Here is a 10,895-nt window from a genome sequence, read left to right on the forward strand (position 1 = left end):
GTAAATAAATAAATAAAAAAGAAAGCAGAGGAAGGCAAATGTGTACACAGACATACGCCCTTGGAGAAATATCTTTCCTACTCCATGTCACAGATCACTAAGACATATAAACCTACACATTCATTTTTCTACCAAGTGGAGGGAGCCAGAGAGGTGATTAGAAAGAATCTTTACTTCCCTCTCCTCCCCTCTACAACTCCAAGCTTCCTCTGTTGGAAGTACCGTATTTTTCGCTCCATAAGACGCACTTTTTCTCTCCAAAAAGGTGGGAGGGAAAGTACATGCGTCTTATGGAGTGAATGCAGTAACCCAGGGTTCAGCCACCACCACCCAAAAGCGTCCCACTGCCATGCTGGGAGGCCTCTGAACTGGCAGCAGAGACTGCTTTCTGTTTGGACCTCACCATTCTGCACTGCTAGCTTTCTAGGATCTGCCTCCTGCAGCCCACCTGGAAAACCAGCAAGGCTAACAGGCCTATGGCAGCAAGCAGTGAAAATAGCAAAGGACCAAAGAGTGGTTCTAGAAAGACCAAGGAAAACCACAAACACAATCTCCCACTTAGGCAGTTGATTTTCCCACATTTGGGGAAATCACAGGGGTCAGCTCATCCAAAGTGCAATAGATGAGCCTTACTCTGGGAAAACCACTTTTACAACAATGGTATCTCCCCTGCCAGGTCTGAGTTTGAATGACTCCTAAGCCTCCTGGCTTTTGTGTGCACTATCCCCCAAAGGCATGGTGACCGCCGGCTGTACCTCCTGATCAGAACAGTGCTGCACAGCCCCAGTCCTGAAAGAGGCCAGGAGAGCTACTCAGTGTTTTGGGGTGCCCCACAGGACCCCCATCAGGGGCTAGATGTTCCTCCCACAATCCTCCAGTGCACAGATATTAGCATATCTCCCTGCTTGCATCGCCCAGTAGGCTTCTCTATTGGAGAAGCAAAGCAGGAAGGAGGAGTCTCTTTCCCTTCACCTTCTGCAGAGAAGTTAGACCATGTGACTAGCCAGACATTTTGAGAAGCAGAGAGAGGGAGAGGGAGAGGGAGAGAGGACAGAAACAAAAGCTTCTAAAATTGGCAGTAACTTAAACAGGCCTGAGAATGGTGAGTGGAAGATAAAGTTACTACTGAGAGCCTGCTAGAATAGCTCTCTGTAGTTCAGAGCTTTGCAGGAAGCTGCATCACTTCATCATAAATTAGGCCTAAATAGAAGTAATTTTGCAGATATTTAAAACATTAAGGGACGGGGGGGGGCTAATGTTAGCCAAATTTCATTCTGAAGCACAGAATGATTAAAAAGGCACTGAGCACATGCAGAATAAAGTTCAAAAGGGAAACCAAAAAGGGACCTAACACTCCTTTCCTTAATATATTACCACTAGGGCTACAGGTTTTATTTGGTGTATTAGCTTGCCACATTAGCTGAGTCCAGTTTTTATGGAGCAAGGCAATTTGAATTGCAGAGGGCAGATCTGAATCACAGATCTGAATATGTTCAAGTAAAGATTTGAAATCTTGAAAATTGGTTTAAGAACCCAACATTTCATAAATAGCATTTAACATGTACACACACACAACTGGAAATAGAAATTTTAGTAGTATTTTTGTGTTAAGAAAAGCTGCATGGTGTCACTCCCCCTGTTTTTATTGGTTTTTCTTAATCATTGTTGTTCTACAATATTGCTGGTAGATTTTATCTTTTCATTGTGATTCCCAGCTACTGTATTTTATCCTATTGTAGTCTCTAAAATTGGACAACCATCTGTCAGATCTGCTCTGATTTGGATTCCTGCATTGAACCAGGGGTTGGAATTGATGGCCTTATAGGCCCCTTCCAACTCCATTATTCTATGATTCTGTGCTGCTTTGAGATTATATTTGTAAAAGGAAGCAGTATATGTGGTGATGAATAAGGGGCACATTTTTCTTGCAGAGTATGGGAACTCATTCTACCAGTGCAAAACAGAAAAGGCTAGCATATAGCATTCCTTTTAAACTAGAGGTAGTAAAATATGCTAAGGAGTATGGAAACAGTGAACAGTGCAGAGACATTTTGGGCCTCATCTGAAAAAATGATTAGAGAGTGGAGGAAACAGGAGGATCAGCTACAAAAAGCTGATAAAAGTAAGCACACGTTCTGTGGACATGCTGCATGCTGCAAAGTAAAGAACTGAATGATGGAGAGAGAAAAAACTTTTGCTGTAAGGAAGGAAGGGAGGAAGGGAGGGAGTGGAAGTGAGGCATGCTTTGCTGTTTGCTTACACCTGTGCTGGTGGTGATTTCTTCATCATAGCTCTTATTGACTACCCAGCAACAATCTGTTTATTCATCTCTTTCAGTGCAATAACAATTCATTATAAGTGTTAAAACTTGAGATGGTACTGTAATTCCCACTCATTGTGTGTCATCCTGCTGTAGAAGTCTGCTTCATGATTCTCCACTTCTGGTACATGTATGACTTATGAAATGACATGCTTGAGAATACACCAGTCCCAAAACTGTACTGTTAGTAGCAAGAAAGACATGGATTTTGTTCCTCCTTGGTGGTTGATATAAAGCATTGTAGTGTTGTTGTCTGTGGCTATTGGAATAACTTTGCCAACTACAAATTGTTCAAAAGCTCTCACTGCGTTGTACACTACAAGAAGTTTGAGGTAATTGATGTGACAACATCTATCTATTGCTACTGCCTTATGAATTTGCCAGAATATTTTTTTTCTGGTTTTCCTCTCCTAAAAATGAGGTGCGTCTTATTTGGAGGTGCGTCTTATGGAGCGAAAAATACGGTAATAGTTTGCAATAGTGCTGTGATCATCTTCCATAAAACCAAAAAGCCCTGATAAAGCGGTGTTTCAGATGACATGGAATTTCGTAACCACATTCACCTGAAGATGATAGTATGTCCATTTTACATTTCTCCACCAAGACAGGGAGGTCTGGGGTGGAGGGAGCAAGGCTGGAGTCCCCTGTTTATACTTACAATAAATCATGACTGATTTATTCATGTATGAAGGTCCCAAGATTGTTATGGCAGAGATGATCCTCCAGCTGTGTTGCTTAAGGTGAGGTGGTTTCAACCAGTTGGGGGAATTCTGTTTTTAAATGCCTCACCTCTGGTGCCATTTGGCTGGAATTTTCCACTTAGCCTCTGGGATAGGAGGTAGCCCCTAAATTACCCATATACCCATATACCTGAGGAAGTGGATTTTTTTTTCATGAAAGCTTGTGTTTAATGTTTGATTTTAGTGGTGTAAATAAAAGTATGGTCTCTTCTATTTTTTGGTCAAGAGGTTAACAAAGACGTACTAGGACAAATGAATAAAGGCCAAGAAATCATGCAATTCATGAAATGCAGAAGACAGAAATACAGTGGTGCCTTGACTTACGAACTTAATCCGTATTGGAATGGTGTTTGCAAGTCAAAATGTTCGTAAGTCAAAGCAGCATTTCCCATAGGAATGGATTGAAAACCGATTAATTCGTTCTGGCTGTTTTTGGTTCTTATGTCAAGGCACGGTTTGTAAGTCTAAGCATTTGTTCCCATTGGAACTAATGCAAAGCCGGTTAATCCATCCTCTACCACTAGGGGGATGCATTTTAGACCCAGCATCCACCAGAAGAAACCTTTGGAAAACCATTTCTGATTTTAAAAGCAAAAGACTAAACTGCATTTTGGACCCCCTGCAGCCAAAGAAACCTTTGGAAAAGCATGCGTGAACCATTACAAAAACAAACGGAGCAGGTCAGAAATGCAAAGAGAACAAAGCAAAAAACATGTAAGACACATTGAAAATAGGGGGAAAAACCCCAAAAGCACCAACCCCCCCAAGACCCATTGGAAATGGGGGGAACAAAAAAACACAACAAATTCCCCAAGACCCATCACAGCATGGAAACATACCCCCCCCAGCCAAAAATCACGCTGCAAAAATACCCAGAAAAGTTTTTTTAAAGTAGAAAGCAGCACCTTACCTTAGCAGGCAGCCTTCTCGGATCGCGCAGCTACAAAGAAACAGCCTCGTCGCCACCTACAGTTAGCTATTTGAATTTCCCACCCTTTTCCCCTGCCTTTTTTCTGTTCATAAGTCAAAGCTCTGTTTGCAAGTCAAAGCAAAATGTTGTGAAGGGAGCTGTTTGTAACTCAAAATGTTTGTAGGTCAAGGCGTTCGTAAGTCAAGGCACCACTGTATTGGGGTTATGTGAAGAGAAACAAAAAGTGCAAAATGCTGCAACTAATCATTCAAGGTAGAATAACAGGGAAAAGAAATGCAGGAAGAAACATATATCAACTGGAAAAGCTTCAGCTGCAACACAACATGATCACTGAGAACAGCTACCTCCAAAGTCAGAATTGACATGATTATGTCCAGCCTGTGATATAAGGGGGAAAAACCCAAGAAGACAGAAAAACGAGAACCTTGACGAGATGTGACTCAATTGATCCACCCTTCACTATTGTTGTCTTTCCAAATGTCTGACTACAAATCCTATAATCTTTGTCCAATGGATACATCGGTTAAGACTGAACAGAGGAGAAGTCCAGCAACATTTGGAGGGTTGATATTTCCCCATCACTGCTTTATTCTCAAAAAAGGTGATAAACCTTTAATTGGATTGTACTTATTCAGAAGAAACTCTTCATGGATCTTAGCACCAAAAGATCCCACTGGAAATAAATTTCTACCCAATTCTGTCTTCATGCTTGCCTTCCCTTCCCCTCCCTTTATTTCTTTGCTCTCCCTCTTTTTTTCCCCATTATTGGCAGTCTTTGAAGCCTCTGTAGGAGGCTCACAAGGATCTCAAAGCAAAAATTGCCCCCAGAAACCCAGATTTACAATCACAGTGGAAGTCAGATTCTTTACTTTGGGTCAATGAACTATATTAAACATGGCTTGTTAGATTATACAGCCCTAGTAGGAGAGAGGAAGGAAAGACTTTCATTTTCATTGAGTAGCAAGTACCCATACTACATCACAGTTTTGAAAAAATATATAGACAAAACCTCTCAAACCAGATTTAGAGATAGTGCCTACTTACTGGCTCCTTTCAAGTGTTGGAAAATGTATAGACTTTGCTTTATGCTTTATTTCTAAAGAAAAGGATGGCAAGTTTCATGTTTGTATATGATCCAGCCAAACAAACTAGAAAGCGACTAAGTGTGGGGAAAATGTTGCAGTCATTTCACATTTTCCATGTTTAAGCAAGGTTACGCAACTAAGAGCAAGCGATGATCAGTTAGAATGTGCAAACTAAGAATGTGGCTAGTACTTACAGAATTTCCAACTCTTAGCCATTTCTTCAACTTTGCTGCACCAACGCTCCCTGACTTTCCTCTGTACAAGAAAGGTTTCTCTGCTTCCTGGGTAACTGAGAACCCATTCTCTCCCACCCACCCCTTCTGCACAGGAAACAGTTAAATTTCATGCAGTTCAGTGCTTTTTCTGGAGAATCCTGTGCAGGAAATATGCAATTCTGTGCAGGGCATTTTTTCTGCACAGCCATTTTATGCAAGAACTGCAGTAATTCTGCACAGCTGTGCATTTCATCTGCTTTTTCCAGGAAATATTCCATTTGCCCAGGAATTGCAATATCCCTGGATAATTTGGTTTCCTGCATTTCATCACCATGAAATGTCTCAGAAATTCCACAAAATTCCTTGAAAAAAATATCCTACAGGGAAATCTAGCAAGGGAGTGAGAGGAGCTGGATTCACCTCCCTAGGGCAAAATGGCCTTCTTAGAACACCTTTACTTGTACTGCTATTTATTCATGTTTTCCACTTATATTTACCTACTTTTAAGCTAATTATATTTATTATGCTGTTTTGTACTGAGCCAATAGCCTATCATGTCATGCTATAGGATAAAATTCCAGTATATAGAGATGCAAACATAAAACAAGGTACAGTGGTGCCTCGCTTAACGAGCGCCTCGCTGAGCAATGAAATCGCTTAACGAGGCGCTCTGGGCCATCGCTGGAGCATTCGCTCAGCGATGGCCCCTATGGGGATTTTTTGCTTTGCGATATTCGCTAAGCAATTCGCTTAGCGAATATCGCATAATGAAGCGGGGGAGAACAGCTGATCGGCGGTTCCAAAATGGACGCCGGAAGGTCCGCGCCGCATTTTCGCGCCCTGCCCTCGCTTACCGAGGGCGCGAAAATGGCGGCGCTATGGCAGAACCTCGCTTAACGGTGATTTTTCCAGCCATAGGAACGCATTGAACAAAGTTCAATGCGTTTCTATGGCTTTTTTTAATTCCGTTTAGCGATGTTTCACTATAGCGAAGGTTAATCCGGAACGGATTAACCTCGCTATGCGAGGCACCACTGTAACTATTCAGTGGTATGTGCGGTATAAGGAGGAGGAGATAATCATACATTTTCTCTTACAAGACGTAATCTAAGTCACCATAGGAGCAGAAATTTCAATTATTATTCCCCCAGAAAATTTACAGTATTTTTTTACATCAAATGAATTTAATGGGCAATAATTATGTTTAGGAAATTTTAAAAACATGTTTCTGTGGATATCTTCATACCAGCATTTTATTATCAGTTTATTAGCAGATGTATCCCTGGAAGCACCCTTACATTTCCACATTGCAAGTTTGATTTCTTATTACCACTAGAAAACAAAGCAACTGTTTTGTATATCCTTGGAGAATCCTGATATCATCTGCTTTGTGAAACCAATAATATGATAGATGGTTTAGGTTTAACAAACAGTTTTCTACATACCTATAACAAACGAAAGCTAGATCGTAACAATGCTCATCATTAAATTGTTACTAAGGTAGCTGGATTATTGTATTTCCTAAAGGGAAAAAATATGTAGTGATGCTGTTAGATCAATAGGTCTGAATAAAAAAATGCTTTACTGTCTCTCTCTCTCACACACACATACACACACAGACACACACATCAACATTCTACTTCTGACCAGCCAAATAGGAAGGTGGCATTTTGGCAATATAAGGACACTGCTGCATGAATGTCTTCATGTTCCTCTCAATAGCTGTGGGCTCACATTGTACAGAAGTAAAGTCTTGCTTGCTTTGTTCTTGCAGACAAGGATAAGAAATTGATTTTTTTTCTTTACTGTGCAAGAGGGCAAATTATCTTTACGTGTTAACCAGTCAGTGGTTTTCACACAAATTGCACACCTTCTGCACAATTTGCAGTCTTCTAATTGTTGCTGCTGCTCTGGCAACAGCTGTGGCTTACAGACCACTGAAAAGCAGGTGCATTTTGAAACAACCCATAGTCTTTTGTATGTATGTGTGCATGTCTGCTTGGGATCTATTTCTCAAAGAGTGGCAGAGAAAGTGCACTCATTTTACATAAACTGCCTCAGCAACATTTTGCATAAATTGCTAAAACATTGATGAGGGATAAAAGTGTGTCATGAAGATAAACATCAGGAATTTAGTGGCTGGAAGCCACCATTTTTTCACCAGAAGAACTTGGTGATTATGCTTATCTTCTAAATCAATCCCAAGCATCTCCAGGTAGGTTTGGAGTCCCTTCTCTGAAATTCCACACATTTCCTGGAAGGTTACTGTGACAACCCCAGACCTACTGGAGTATGCCACACTTTAACTATGCTGCCACCAACCATTCCCTATAAGGAGTCACACAGACCAGGAATGGATTTTTAACAAACAAAAGAACAAGGTTTATTTAAATAACAAACAGGGTAAATAAAAAGATCAGGTAAATAAAATACTGTAACGTGGCTTAGTCTCAATCATACATACAACAGTTTGGTTCACACAGAACACTTTAAAGTAAAGCACAGACCCTGAACCTATCAGTTCTGGCTACCTATAAAGAAACCTGAACCTATCAGGTAGGTACTAACTGACACACAGTTGTACTCAGTCTGACACACAGACTCCAACTCCCCACTCTCCACACAAGCTCCAAATATATATACAGTACAGCTCCTCCCCCGGATGTCCTGCCTTCCACTCCCCATAGGATGGAACTTTCCCTCCAAACCCATGACAGACAGGTACCATCAGTGCTGTATGTAACACCTCCCCTCTTTATAAGTTGTTTTGCAGGGGAAAAGCTAAAGTGCTTTTCTCCAAAAAACAACCAGGATCACAACACAAAACAGTTATACATTTTAACACAATACCATACTTACACTCTAGGTTAAACATATCATTTATGCATTTAACATTCATATTTACAATACATTAAGTTACCTTTATTAATACAAACCAAGCATGTTTAATAAACAAGTACATTTAACTTTTGGTCACCAAAATATACATAGTCCATATTTCTTCGCCGTCTTCACTCTTCGGGTCTTCTTGACAAGGCGTCAGCAACACAGTTCATTGACCCTCTGACCACCTTCACTTCAAAGTCATAATCTTGCAGGTTTAAAGCCCACCTCATAAGTTTACTATTATGGGTTTTCATTGTCTTTAACCACTGCAGTGGTGAGTGGTCAGTGCACAGAACAAAATGTCTTCCCCAGATGTAAGGTTTGGCCTTCTGAATCGCGTATACTATGGCCAGGCACTCCTTTTCCACGGTTGCCAAATGTCCCTCACCTTTCTGGAGTTTCCTACTCAGGTAGGACACTGGATGCTGGTCACCATTTTCATCCTCCTGGCAAAGAACTGCTCCTACCCCGCTGTTAGACGCATCGGTGTAGATGATGAACTCCCGGTCGAAGTCAGGAGCACGCAGCACTGGATAATTGATGAGCGCCTCCTTCAACCTCTGGAATGCCTCCTCACAGTCGCTGGTCCACGGGATGCGGTCATCAGTCTTCTTCCGCGTCAGATCGGTCAGCAGAGTCGCTATCTCGCTAAACCTCGGGATGAACTTTCTGTAGTAGCCCACCAACCCAAGAAATGATTTGACCTTTTTCTTGGTGTTGGGTCTGGGCCAATCACGAACGGCTTCTATCTTGGCCTCTAGGGGTTTGATCACTCCTCCCCCTGCTATGTGACCCAAATATTTTATTTCTGGGCTACCCAGCTGCAGTTTGTTCTCTTTGCAGGGCCTAGGCCAAAGCACTTCCTCCCCTGGGTTAAAGTGCCTCTCCCTGGTTTTCTGGTCATACCAGGTTTTCTGTCTAACCTTCTGAGCTTGCATGTTCTCTGCTGCTAGCTCTAGGTTTCTCTTTAGGTCATTCATTAAAGAGTCTATATATGTCACAACATCTTGTGGGTCATCCTAGGTGATCTGCTCCCAATTTTGTTTGATTAAATCTAGTGGACCTTTCACCCTTCTCCCAAACAAAAGTTCAAATGGACTGAACCCGGTACTGGCTTGTGGCACTGATCGATAAGCAAACAAAAGGGATTGCAGCTTCTGGTCCCAATTGTTTGGATTCTCTGCCAAGTAAGCCCTAATCATGCGCATTAGAGTCCCATTGAACTTCTCCGTTAATCCATTACTTTCGGGGTGATAGGCAGTGGTTTCCTTGTGTTTAATTCCACAGATTTGCCATAACCGTTTCATGAGCTTCGATGTAAACGATGCGCCCAAATCTGTGATTATTTCTGAGGCAAATCCCATCCTGGACATATACCCCACCAAGGCATCTGCCACTGTGTTAGTTTCAATGTTAGTCAAGGGTATGGCTTCGGGGTACCTCGTGGCATGGTCCACAATGGTGAGAATGAACCGGTTCCCCCTCTTTGTGGCCTTGGGCAAAGGTCCCACAATATCCACTCCTATACATTTGAACGGGGTGTCAATCACAGGCAAAGGGCACAACTTTGCTTTGGTCCTGTCACGGTTATTCCCCTGCCTCTGACACACATCACATTGTTTACAGAACTCCTTGATCTGCTTTCCTATTTCAGGCCAGTAAAAATTCTGTGTGATTCTCTGCTGTGTTTTGTTCACCCCTAAGTGCGCAGCAAACATGTCAGAGTGCCCCCTTTGTAAGATCATGGGGCGATACTTTTCAGGTACCACTAGCTGACTTCTGATCCCATCTCCCCCTTTTGAGATATTCCTCAGGGTCTCTCTATATAAAATTCCCTTTTTCTCACGAAATCTCGCTGGGGTTTCAGGCGTTAGTGGGGTGTCTGTCACCTTTTCAAAACACTTTTGGAGAGTGGCGTCTGCCTTTTGCTCTTGGCCAAATTTGCTGTCTGTGGTTAAGGTTTCCACCACAGCTTCGGAACTACCCTCACCTGCTTCCGCCTCGGGCCCTTCAGTACCCCCCTGAACTGTCTCCGTGGTAGCTTGTGAGCGTGTAATCACTAGCACCCGTTTCACATGTTCAGCCAGGTCATTTCCCACGAGCACGGCTGCTGGCAGAGTCGACGAAATCGCTAGCTGCCACACTCCCCTCCAGCCTTGAAAGCTCACAGGTACCTCAGCTACTGGCAGTGAGATCACCTGTCCCTCAATCCCTGCCACCTTTAGGCTCTCATTTGGGATTATATACTCCCTAGGAATAATGTCTGGATGGCACAGGGTCACCTGGGAACAAGTATCCCTTAGCCCCCTATACTGATGGTCAAGTATTCCTACGTCCACCCCTGCGGTCTCAAACAATTGTGAATCTGTTCTCACTAGTAAGCAGCGCTTGACCTCCACAAGAGGACCATTTTCCCCAGCCTGATCAGCAGATGTAACTGTTCCAGATTGAGTAGCCATGGTAACAGGCTCCCTCAGTGACAAGGAGCTTTGCTCTGTCTGGACACAGAACACAGCTTTTGGCTTGGTTCCACTCAAATCATGAGGCACATTTCCCTTTAGCTGCTTTAATTTCTCACACTCTGAGATTAGATGGCCCTTTCCTTGACATAAATAACCTTTTCTACTGTACTTGGAGTCTTTCTCATCTGGTTTTTGTTTTCCCTCCAAAATCTGAGGTCTTTGTGGTTTCATGTCTGAGGGCTTCCCTTCAACATGG

General features: G+C 42.5%; 1 pseudogene; it reads right to left on the reverse strand.

The window, feature by feature from the left end:
- Nucleotides 1-529: 529 nt before the first annotated feature.
- LOC140707156 (U1 spliceosomal RNA) lies at nt 530-684 on the reverse strand (annotated as a pseudogene).
- Nucleotides 685-10,895: the final 10,211 nt, after the last annotated feature.

Source organism: Pogona vitticeps, chromosome 4 (assembly GCF_051106095.1).
Source record: "Pogona vitticeps strain Pit_001003342236 chromosome 4, PviZW2.1, whole genome shotgun sequence".
Lineage (NCBI taxonomy): Eukaryota > Metazoa > Chordata > Lepidosauria > Squamata > Agamidae > Pogona > Pogona vitticeps.